Source organism: Heterocephalus glaber, unplaced genomic scaffold (genome assembly GCF_053883595.1).
Source record: "Heterocephalus glaber isolate CG9 unplaced genomic scaffold, H.glaber_assembly_v1.0 deba00001593, whole genome shotgun sequence".
NCBI lineage: Eukaryota > Metazoa > Chordata > Mammalia > Rodentia > Bathyergidae > Heterocephalus > Heterocephalus glaber.
This window is the reverse complement of record NW_028258368.1, coordinates 5,709,836-5,719,686: the sequence shown is the minus strand read 5'-3', so window position 1 is coordinate 5,719,686 and position 9,851 is coordinate 5,709,836.

Sequence of the window (9,851 nt, the reverse complement as noted above, 5' to 3'; positions counted from 1 at the left end):
ATAAGGTGCAGATTTCCAATGATGAATGCCATTATATTGTATACCTAAAATGTACCAATGATTAGAATGAATAATTAATAATGCAAAATAGGAAGAAAAGGTCCAAAGGGGTAGGGGTAGTGGGAGGGGCAAGAGAAAGGAAAGAAGGGAAAGGACAAATGATGAGAAATGGAAAAAAATGGAAATAAAGTCTTTGTAAATAGGGAAGGGTGGAGGGCATGAAGGGAGGGCTAGGAATGGGGAAAAAATAAGAACCAAGATGCATTATGTAAAGGTACAATTCCCAATGAGAAATGTAATTGTGTTGTATACCTAAAATGTGCCAATAAAAGAATTTAACAAAAACAAAAAAAATCTTGCCTAAGAGGAAGTAGTTATTGTCAAAACAATCCACTAAGCTATATTTCCAAAGGTCCTGTCCCCAGGAAGAATGTCAAACACTAGTTCACACCCTTTCCACAGTGTGTCTGAGCTGGCGTGGGCCAGACAATCTCTCCCAGTAACGACTAGAATTGCAGTTCTGGAAGATTCTTCAGCTAGCGGGGACCTGAACCCAGAATACAGGAACAGAGCTGCTGGGGCCATTGGGCTGCAATGACAGGAGAATCCTGTCAGGGAAGAAAAGCAGGGAACATGGGCCATACCTCTAGCCCAGTAAGGGCTCCCCAGTAAAGCCCAAGATCACATTAATCTTTAATTTAAAAAGCAAAGAAGGAAGCAAAAAGAGGCCTCCTCACCCTCTCCTCACACATCCTTGTGCGGGCAGCCTGCAGGCTACTTTGAGCCAGGACAATAAGCCCTAGAGGGACAGCTCAGGATAAATGCCCAGGCTTGGACACTGTCCGCCTGAGGTCTGTCAGTGTGTGTTTATCCTGGCTTCTTCTTCAAGTCGTTTGCATTTGCTTTTCATCCCACATTATCTTGGATCCAGCCTGGAATGTATAAATCACTTAGCAAGCAAACAGCAGGGCCACCGGAGGATGAAAAATAAAACCCCCAAAGTGAGTCCAAGGAGGGCCAATTGGAGCAAGGGGAGTGGGAAAGAATGGGTGGGGCTGGGCAGAGAGAAGCTGGGGACGTGAGCTCACAGGGCCTGTGACAGCACCTCCTCACCCCCTGAGGATGAGCTCTGCCAGGTGGGACACATGGAGGGGGCGGGGGGAGACAGAGCCAGAGAAGAGACTGAGTGCATGCACAGAGAGTATGAAAGAGAACAAGCCCAGAAAACCAGTGCTAGGGAGTTTGGCCATCAAACCCCAGGAGTCTCCTTGCCTGGAGGTCCCAGTTAGTCACACTCAGCATTTTCTATGCCTTAATCCCCTGCTTGCCTCCCTGCCCAGACCCAGAACACCCTTCCATGTCCTTCTCCCAGCTTTGTGGTCCCATCCTTTAGGCCCAACTTTATGCCTCATTGCTGAGCAAGTCTCCGTCAGAGTTCAGTGGGGGAAAGATCAAGACTGGGTTCATCCCTCTCCTTTGGGCATCCTGGTGACCCCTCCTAGGGCATTAGCCATCTTTTCCCTGATCCAAGTCTTCTACTAGACTTTCAGATCTTAGAGAGCAGGGGCCAAGTCAATTCAGCTGCATCTCCTGGGCCTCTAGCATAGGGCCTGGCACACGGTAGGTTCTCAGTCAGAATGGACTGGTAGAATGAACATTTCAGAGTCCCTGCAGTTTGAAGAGTATCACTGGATGGCTTGAAGACTTCACTGAAAGCTTTCCTGCACTTTTGATGGAAAACTCTTGAAAAAAGATGCACAAGTCTCCGATTTAGTAGCTGCAACACAACCCACATAATTATGGAGAGATGGGAGTAGGTATGTGGAGGGGGTGATGGGAAGGAATGAAATTAAGTGCAACCTCTCCACTCTTTGCATTCTGGGTTTATAATTTAATTTCTGGTCACAAACTTGGAGCATTGGGCTGACTAAACATTATGTTTCTGTACATTGTTGGACTGCAAAAGGAAGTGAAAAGCTATCTCTAAACCCATAATCTACTCTTGGAAGGGATTAAAAACTCCCATGTTGTTACAGTCAAAGAGAAGGATTACAGGACAGATCAGACAGGACCCAGCCACGCAGATAGACATCATTCTAAGTATTTCTAGAAGAGGAATGTAAAACAGGAAATTGGTTGCACAGGTGATAAGAATACTGGAAAACCAAAGGGGACAGCAAGGCTGTAGGTGATTCGCTCTTCCTTTTCTTCCTCCAGTGCTACAGGGATAGGTAGAAGGCATCTGGGCCCACCTGGAGTAAGCTGAAACCTCAGATGGCCTGCAGTAGGGACAGGTGCTGGGGCAATGCAGCCACAGCCAGGGAGACCAGCTGAGGCAGAGAGGAAGAGAAATACTCTGCCCTTTCCTCCCACAAATGCTTCCCATTGCTGAACCACTCATCCTCCCTTTCTTGCTTTCTCCTTCTTTCCTAATTTTTAAGACAAAAAAAAGTAAGAGAAGGGAAAAGTTTATAACTTACTAATAACACTTTTTTAAAAAGGTACATACAAAAGTAAATGCAAAGTCCTTGGTTGCCACAGAGGTAGGACCTGTCACCTTTTCTTCCCCAACCCCAGCCACCTAGGTGGCAGGAGCAGACTCTAGAGCTGGGCAGTCTGGCTCTATCCTAATCATGTGATCATGAATGAGTGTTTCAACAGCTCCTTCAAGTTTTTCCTCTGTAGAAAAGGGGGGAAGATATTGTAGGTCCTACCTCATAGGACTGTGGTAAGGTTAATACATTTGAGGGCCTGAGAACAGCACATGCAAACAATGTGAGATCCAATCCTGAGAAGATGCTGACAAGGTGCTGGGGTTCTCACCTGTTTTCAGACAAATCTCTGCCTGATGGGAAAGCTGCTTCAGCAATCCTGCTCCTATGGCAATATTTGGACTCAGAGATCAAATATCATCCATTCTTAGCCTTTAACCAAACACACTATTTCTACCAGTGGGAGTCAAGTGGCATCATGGCATCCTGCCAAATGTCATCTGGTTAGAACTCAATTAGACCAGAAGCAAGAAATAGGAAAGATAAAATAAGGCCCTCCTTTATTTCAAAATGGCATTTCAACACCTGCCAAGCTTAGCTGCTGCCCCGCACAAAACAGGATTTCTGTGTTGCAGCTGCAAAGTTAGGGCCCTGCCATCCACTCGTGATGTGGGCACCCAGCGCCAGGTCAGAGCCCAGGTGAATCAGAGTGCACCTGCCAGGGGCAGATGCCTATGGCTTGCCATTTGGTCGGCAAGTGGGGCTAGTTTCTCCAAAACTCATGCCTCTGCAAACTGGTTTCTCAATGAGCTCTCCTCTGGTTCCTCAATGGTTTTTCTTGTTTGCTTTCAAAGTTATAGTATATATTTTTAATGTACATATATTTTATATGTTATATGTGTATATAATATGTTTTATATTAGCACAATAAATTAGTGTAGCATTAATTTCTGAATGAATAAAAACTGGACTAGTGATTTCACAGAGCACATGTCCTTAGACTCAATATATTAAGAACTAAACAAAATGAGACTATATCAAATACACAAATACACAAGACCCCCCCCCCAAGATATCAAGGATTCAGCTCATAAAATTGAAATGGTGTCTTTGAAACTACTCTTACTATAATTCTTTTGCATACCTGAAGCTAGTGGACTTCTGGTTTTCAATTAGGCGTTTAAATATAAGTAAATTAACACTTCTGCAATTCTCTTAATTAAGGGCTAAGGAAACAAGTGATTTAACTTGTGCCAATTTTCATCCATGTGTGATTTTTTTTTTTCCATGTTGAAATCAGATCTCAGAGTTACCTAGCTTAGAGGCAGAAACTAAACCAGACCTAGCATGAACCCTGGCAGTGACCTATAAAGGGAAAATTGTGGGGGGAAAGCTGAAGAGAAAATGCAATTTAAAAGAAGCAGAATGTCCATTAATTAAAACTAATACAGAACATTAAAATAAAGCTAATAGACAATACCTTTCTTTTCATATACATTACTCTTCTCTTTTAACAGTTTTTTGTTGTTAATGCATACAACTGATCTAGAATATTTATCTTGGTGTTCCTTGAATTTCATTAAAAAGTCTTCAGCTTTCCAGTTTTCTTTTAAGCAGACACAATTTGCAAATGATGTCCATGACTCTTCTCATTCCAATTTGAGGATCACATCAGGTTTGGTCATGTCACACCCCACAGAGATGAGGTGGCAATAGTTTTCCAACATTACATCCATGTATAGAGTCTTCTGAGCAGAATCTAGGTGCTGCCATTCCTCCCAACTAAAGTCCACAGTCACATCTTTGAATGATACTGATCCTTTCGGCCACTGGCCAGATTCCACGCCTGTGCACTCCCGTGCAGTCCCTGTCTCAAATACGTTTAATTCTTTAAGACTTCTTCATATCCAAAGATTTGTTTTAATGGGCAAGTCCATACTTGATGCAATTTGAGTATGTGTTAAATGCATGAATTCTTCTCATTTATTTTTAATATGTCTACTTTCAATAAAGATTTAAGGCAGTTGACACAATTGAAACATATTTGAACAACAAAATGATAATAAACAGGAGAGTTAAAGGCAATTAGGAAGATGGCATGTATGAAGTATTTCCCTTCTTCTAGCTACTGGGTGCAAATGTATAGAACTTAATTTAAGATGATCAAATTACATTAAGTTGTCTAAAGAGAAAATCTCTCGAAAATGGGCTGAGTGTGGAAAGGTTTTTATAAAGAGTACATCAGTGTTAGCGCTTCATCTCATAAAACTGCAGTCCCAGACAATTTTAACATGACATGTGGCATTTCAGTCATAGCAGAAGCTATAGATCACAGCCATTGAGATAAATGGCTCACTTCAAAATGATAAATTATATTGAGTTATTAAAACAACTGCAAGTCTTACAAACAGGTGTGATTGAAAATGTCACCTTCCCTTCTATATACCACATTTCTTTGATCGATCATATAAAGTAAACTGGAATATGTGACAGCCAGTTAAAGATCTATTTTTGTCGATACCAATGTACCACCCTCACAGATTTTTTCTATAGTAACTTACTTGTAGTGTTTACTGTTTCTCATTTGGAATTATTAATTAATAAAATGAAGACTTGTAGTGAAGATTCTTTATCACACCTGACAATTAGGAAGCAAATACAGATAAAAACTATTAGGCCAGTACAGGCCAGGGTTTTTTGATTACAGAACAGTCAGCTATCTCAAGATGGATGCTGACTGCCACTCTGATACTCAAAAGGCTCTGGTTCCAGAAGTCAGAAGAAAATCTTTGTAATTCTTCCTCTTTCATATCATCAGTGATGCCTGCCCCAACTGTTCATTTAAGAATAAATGAGAACATCTATATTGTGACCCTATAAAGCACAATTTATATATTATATGTGATTATCACAATGGGAAACAAAATTTTGGAGACTGAATACAAACTATTCTTACTCCAAGAAAAAACATTCCCAAGCATTTTCCTATAAAATGTAATTAGCGTCACCACCCAATGTCATGAAGGACAAATGGAATAAATAGCCATTCTAAAATGGAATCAAAATAATTCAATCATCACTGAAAACCAAACACAGTTTTTTCCAATGAGCTGCAGCCTCAAACCATAATAGATCTGATCATTGGCTTCTTGGGAGAAAATATAAGCAATTATATAAACTATATCTTAAACACCCAACAAGTACAATTATAAGATATTAACTATAATCTTTAAAAGAGAGTGGTTTTCAAAATTGGTCTATGTGGTCTAGTCCAAGTGACTTAACCACTGAACACAAATCGTTAAGTGAATTGCTCCAAATAAAAATGGCTGGATTAAAAAAAGCAGGGGCTATCAGTATGTAACTTACTTGGTAGTAGGCTTACTTGGCCCTAGGTTCCATTTCTAGCACTACAAATAAAACACAACCTGGGCCGGGGATTTAGCTCAGTGGTTTCGCCACCTGCTGCTCAAGCACAAGGACCAGAGTTTGATCCCTGGTACAAAACAAAACAAAACAAAACAAAAAACCAACTGATTAGAAAGCTGAATTTAATCGTCTAATAAAACATGGAAATAGAAAAAGATGAATGTCCTCACAAGGGGTCACAGGTCTTGGCTTTTATTTCCAAGACAGTGGCAGCAGTTTACTCATGGGCACTAAGATGAAAATATGATGTGTACAGAGTTTCTATCAAACCCAAAAATGACTCAACTGATGGATGTTTGGATTTGTGAAAGTCTCGCCCATGCCTTCCAATCCAAGGTGAATTTCTTTGAACCTGAAGGCTTTAAGCAGGTATCACAAAACCCATCCAAAAGCTGTCTACTCTAGTTTACAAACAATTATAAAAAGCAGACTTATTTAATTTCCTAGCATGTAGTAAATTGAAAGAGGAAAGGTAAGGTGTCAAAAGCAAATGTAAGGAATGGTGTGAACAAAGGTGTGAATGTGGCGGTTTACTAGGTTAAAACCAGAGAGACAGAAGCTGAGATGCACAGGACCCAGGGAGAGGTAATTTTTCAGAATACAGTTACTTGTGTTTAAGGTTATACACTCCTAAGTTGACTACTAAAACATTGGAAGACAAAGGAGGATATAGCAAAAGAAATTGGGGGGGGGAGGGATTTGGAATATGCTTGAAACATAATAAGAAATTCCTCCTGATCCCATAACTTAGAAATAATAGTTGTCAACTGTGTGTTTGATTTCCTGCTAGTTGCCACGACCTGTGTTCAATTTGCATTACAAAGATCTTATTATCTCTAGTTCATTTCCTAATGGCCTGGCCTGGCATTTTAAATAGAAATTAATGTTTGGAGCTAATGAGAGGAATCACAAACACAAAGTGGTTCTGGACATTTCTTCTGTCCACTGTTGTGAAGTGAACTGCCTTCCTGAGAAAACTATGAAGAAAAGCCTTTTTTTATTACATCGTTATTGGCCTATGTTAAATTTGTTGTGATAAAGTAAACACCTGCTGAACTATGTCCTTCAGAAAGGATGGCTTCTGCCTGTGTCAGCATGCCCACAACGCTGCAGATTGGCTTTCAGAAGTATTGTTCAAGTAACTGGAAAAATGCAGGCAAGTGTAGGGAGTGTAACAACACACAGAGAATTCAACTCCTGGAATTAATTAATATTTACATTTTGTAATTTTGCATCTCCCCTTTTTCATTTTTTATACTAAAAAAGAAGAAAATGAAGCATTACGAATAAGCCAGCCTATGGTAGTTCCTTCTTGGTCTCAACTAATTTTCTCCTTCTCTGGGGCAACTGGCCTTCTGCCAGTCCGTTTGAATAAAAGGTATCAATCACCAGGAGAAACCTTTGGATATGGCCACGGAAATGTTCCCTCAGCATATTGTTGCAAACAGTATTTCCTATCTTTTTGTAGGTGACAGTCATGATTTCTTAAAAAGAGTTTCCTGCTCCAGACCAGAAGTGCTTTAGGTTCGGATTATGACTAGGTAGTTATTAGCCATGCACACCTGGATGATTTACTTAAATTCCCTGTGCCTAGTTTCCTCATCTCTATAATGGAAATACAAGTTGTACTTTGTAAATTTGCTCTTGAGATGGGATAATTTATGAAAATCCTTAATAAACACACTGACACATAGAAAAATCTGAAAAATATAAACTTTTTTAGTGATTTTGTTTTGTTTTTGTTTTGTGGTACTGGGGATTAAACTCAGAGCCTTTGATCTGGGCTACATCCCCAGTGCTTTTAAAATTTTTTTATTTTGAGATATGCTCTTAAGTCTTTAAGTTGCCCAGGCTGGGCTCAAACCTGTGATCCTCCTGCTTCAGCCTCATAAGAACTTGGAAGATGAAGGAGGATGTATCAGGAACTGAATCATTAGCTGTGTAGGAAGTCTCATGACTTACTTAACATAGCTGAACAGTGGGATTGTCCCGCAGAAACTGGCAGGACACAGCTCCTGTGTTACAGAAGCAGTCCTAGCAGCAAAGCTCTTTGTTGGCAATGAAAGGGAGATAGTTGAATTCAACATTCACGGAGCAACTAGTATTTACCAAGGACAGTGAGATTTCATGTAATAGAGAAACAGTGACCAGATTTAGCTGTCCTCGCAGCAAGTGAGAAGAAATGCTGTCCTGGACAGGAGGATTTTTATATAGTTCCTAATAAAGAATTGTGCAAAGATCAATAAAAAAAACTTTGCTATTTTGTGCTTGCCATATGGCTGAAACAGATGGTGGGTTGAGCCCAAAAGATTCTAACAAAATGGAATTATAGACTAGAATTTCAAAAGTGAAATTTAATGGGGAAGAAAGAAAAGGTCCCATTAGGTCCAAAAATAAACTTCCCAGAACAGGAGGTAACCACAGGTCATTTGAAAAAATCTGGGTGATTTTACCTGATTGGTGCAAGCCGTTTTGCACTGCTAAATTACATAGTTACCAAAGTCATGCAGTCTTATGCTATTTTATTAGAAGAAATATGTATTACAGACAGATACTGCTCTCATTTTATTCCCCACTGGCAGAGCACATTTCACTAGAATTGAGGAATATCTATTTAGAAGGATATTAACATACTTTAATATCTAGAGGAACCCATCAGAGATGGTGCATTATGAATTTATGGAAAAGGGAAATGTCTGAAGATAGCTTAATGGGCAGAAGTACTGAGGAGGTGGTAGCTTAGCATAATTTTAGGATTTGCCAAGTAGTGTCAAACTTTTCAGAAAGTTATAAAATGACAGACTGCAAATGTACAAAAGAGTTTTCTAGAAATTATAAACAAAATGATTAAGCTTTGTGGATAAAAGTGTTCCCTGTCTATAGAATTGAATGAAATGATTAACTATTGAGTAAATTGAGAGAATGTTCCTGCGCCACTGGGAGGAATCTCTGAGACAGTTTAGACTCTAAGACTGTGATTCTATAGACACCTCTGTAGCTGATTAGATATGTGAATAGCCATGTAATTATTTTCTCTAGGCTTGGTAAGGTAGGAGTATGTAGTTGGCTTTAATACATAGAGATCTTTTTTTTTATCCCCAAAGATCATCCATTTATTTTTCAGCGTATATTTCATTGAAACCACATTTATGTAAAAACTTGTATATGACTGCTCATAGTAGGATTATTCCAAATAGTCAAAAAGGAGAAACAATCCAAGTGTCTATCCGCTGGTGTGTATATGGAAATGAGATGTGATAGAGCATCATTCAACCATATGAAGAAATAAAGAACCGTAACCCTAAAAGATGAATGAATTTGAAAACGTTATGCTAAGTGAGAGAACACTCACTGTATGACTCCATCTATGTGAAATGTCCAGAAAAGGCAAATGGATTTAGGGTTGCAAAGGGTCTGGAGCAGGAAAGGGCGAATAAGGGATGACTGCTATGATTACAAGATTTCTTTTGGAAGTAAAGTGCTCTAAAATTAGTTTGCACACCTTTGTGAGTATACCAAACATCCCTCAACTATATACTTCAAAATGGTCAATTTTGTGTGAATTATATGTCATGAATATTCTAGTTTCAAAGGTAGAACGTTGTAAAAATTACAATACATTTCACTTTTTCAAACTTTTCCCAAAGGATTGTGGCCTAGCCTACTTCCTTTTCATCTCAGCTATTTTACCATCTCTACATTCATACCTTTCTGTAGATCAGCGATAGTGAAACTTTTAGAGACAAGTAACCCAAAATCCACTTATTTATTGCAAAGTGGCAACATTGCAATTAAACCCAAACACTGAGGTTTTAGTTTAGAAAAAAAACACCTCACATACATTAACATCTTTTGTCTTAAAAGGAAAACAAATAACATGCTTGCCATAGGTTCACCACCACTGGTACAGATCTATTGAAAATGGGTATT